The sequence below is a fragment of the Octodon degus genome, unplaced genomic scaffold (assembly GCF_000260255.1).
Source record: "Octodon degus isolate 3935 unplaced genomic scaffold, OctDeg1.0 scaffold00347, whole genome shotgun sequence".
Taxonomy (NCBI): Eukaryota; Metazoa; Chordata; class Mammalia; order Rodentia; family Octodontidae; genus Octodon; species Octodon degus.
In genome coordinates, this window is record NW_004524923.1 from 55,536 (window position 1) to 58,390 (window position 2,855).

The 2,855-nt window shown below is 36.7% G+C and overlaps 1 non-coding gene across 1 annotated transcript; it reads left to right on the top strand.

The window, feature by feature from the left end:
- The first annotated feature begins 293 nt into the window (after positions 1 to 293).
- On the top strand, positions 294 to 399 carry LOC111814533. Its single transcript, XR_002819499.1, has one exon. It is a non-coding gene; the product is annotated as a U6 spliceosomal RNA (small nuclear RNA).
- The last annotated feature ends 2,456 nt before the right edge of the window (positions 400 to 2,855 follow it).

The window sequence follows — 2,855 nt, forward strand, 5'->3', positions numbered from 1 at the left end:
TCAAACACTGAAAATTGATAAAATTAATTCAAAACTTTAAAACTTTGATACTTTTCTAAAAATAGCTTCATATTTTAAGAGCTTATTAGAAAAACAAAACTTTAGGCCGGGGAGATGGCTCAGTGGAATTAGCGCTTCCCTGGCAAGCACAAGGGCCTGAGGTCAATCCCTGGTTCCACCAAAAAAAAAAGACAAAACTTTAAAGTAACCTGTAAAATAGATAATCTACTGTAAGATTGCAGCCTTCTAAATTTTAGGTATTATATAAAAGCTATGTTAAAAATAAGTTTTTAGTGCTCACTTTGGCAGCACATATACTAAAATTGGAATGATACGAGAAGATTAGCATGGCCCCTGCACAAGGATGACATGCAAATTCATGAAGTGTTCCACATTTAAAAAAAAATTAAAATAAATTTTTAAAGTGATTGATGATGTAGAGTGTGCCTAAGGAGAGTCACATGGAGAGAAAACATTCTCTCAGGCTTTCACAGAGAGCACATTGGCCAAGCAATGGCCATGACTCATCCACATGGCTGACACTGACAAAGGATCTACAATCTGAGGTACAGGGTCTCAGGATAAAACATGAGGGGATTTGACTGACCTTATCAGATCCAAAAGCTACAACTCTTGTTGCATAGGTCCTGCTTTATCTTGGTCTTAACCATCCAGCAGAAAAGTATGAAAACGAAGTATAAAAAGTAAAGCCATATAAATATGATGAGCTGTAAAATCCTCAAGTCAACAACTTCGGACATTGACAGTCTTATGGAAAACCCACTACTATTATGGACTATTGGACTATATTGGGACATTTTGCTGAATTCATGCACCTACAGTATTTAAATGACAATGGAATACCCATCTCTGACAAAACTATTTTAAAAAGAGAGATAAAAATGAACAACTATTTTGTATCTGTATACGCAAAATAGTTAGGATAGATATACAAGCTACTTTCTCTTAATTCAATGAATAGAGATTTGTTCTAATAGTGTTTATGGACAGAATTTCACTTCTGCATCTTGTACAATAAATAATCACTAAGACAACAATATGCAATGTATTAATTATTGTAACTGTCCTACTGTTTTGAAACTGTCTCATTGCTGTTTCTCAATAAAATTAATAAAATTTAAAAAAAATTTAAAAAGAAAAAAATAAATTTTTACTAAGGGAGCCTTGGGGATGGGCACTGCATGGGTGTTTCTGGGATAATCCTAAATGTTTGATTTCTTGATCTGAGCACCAGTAGTAAATTTGCAAAAACTTGTGAAATTGGATTATAAAATGGTGACTTTTCTACATGAGTGTTACATGTCACTAAGTAATATTAAAAACAGAAAAAGGAGACATCAGAGTTGAATGTCACAGAATTCCTGGAGAGTGACTAAGACTGCATTGTTGGATACTGTGAATAATAGTAATAATAGTGACTACCATAAATGTGTCTAATTATTAATATAGCGAATACTTATTAAATGCCACACACTTAAGCACGGCATATATATTAATAAATTTAATTCTCTCTCATCCAATGGAATAGGTACAGTTAGAATCCACATTTTATAGATAAGGAAGCCAGTGGACAAATTGTTTAGGTAATTGCCTAAGGAAATTATAAACAATTTTTTTTAAGTTTATACAGAATGAAAAGAGAGAGCAGAACTTAATACAGAAAAGTGGAAAGCTCATTTTTGTTGTTCTGTTGTAGGCAGGGTTGACTGCCTTTATAGTTTAAATTAAATCAGAGAGAAGAGGAAGGAGAATATGCTTGATCTTCTCGAAGGAGACCAGAAAGTGAGGGATCAAGAATCCACATACAAACTGGGTATTATGGTACATACCTGTAATCCCAGAAGTCTGGGAGGCTGAGGCAAGAGGGTCACAAGTTCAAGCCCATCCTGGACAACTTGCAACTTAGTGAGATCTTTGCTCAAAATAAACAAAAAGTTAAAAAGTGGTTGTGGATGTAGTTCAGTATAAAGGTTCCTGATTCAATCCCTAATACCGTCCAAAAATTATATATGTTCAGTTTTGTTCAACAAAAAGGCACCTTCTAAGATCTGAAAAGAAGTAAGGTTCATGCAATGGGAGCAGGGAGAGTAAACATTAAATAGAATAGATGATTACAGACTTTGGCTGAGCAAAGAGGAGGTCAGGAGTTGGTAACAAAGACTGGAGTAAATCTTCAGTGAGGATTGCTCAGTGATTATCACAATTAAAATGGTGACATTTGTTCATTTCTGGATTCCACCTTAGGCTTACTGAATTGAACTTTCTGAAGTGGAACTCCAGTGCCCACATTTTTCACCAGCTCTAAAGGTGATTCTGATAAGCCTTGCATTTGAGACACAGACTGGTAGCTGAGATCCAGACAGACCTCAGAGAATGAAGGGAAGCTGGGTCCAACTAATCAGAAACAACATGGAGGATCCCCAGTGGGCCCTGCCGGCCCCGCCCCCAGGGCACGCTGAGAAGGCAACAGACTGGGCATGGTGGCGCTCCTGTAATCCCAGTGCTTGGGAGGCTGAACACAGGAGAATCTCTATGAGTCCAATGTGTGCAGTGAGACCCTGTAGACCCTGTACTAAAATATATTTTTAAAAAAGAGTTTTAAAAGAAACAACATGAAGGGAACAGTTTTCCACAAGAGCTAGAATATTTAAAATAAGCTCTCCACATGACTCTGATGCTGTTAGTCTGTTGACTCTAGTGGAGAAATTTTACTTCTAGCATGACAGTGGCTCAGCCTGCCTCCTTCAGAGCCATATTCTAGATACCACTATATGTTACCTGTGAAACCTTTGGTAGATGAGTTGCATGTCTCAATTTCCTTGTCTGGAAAGCAG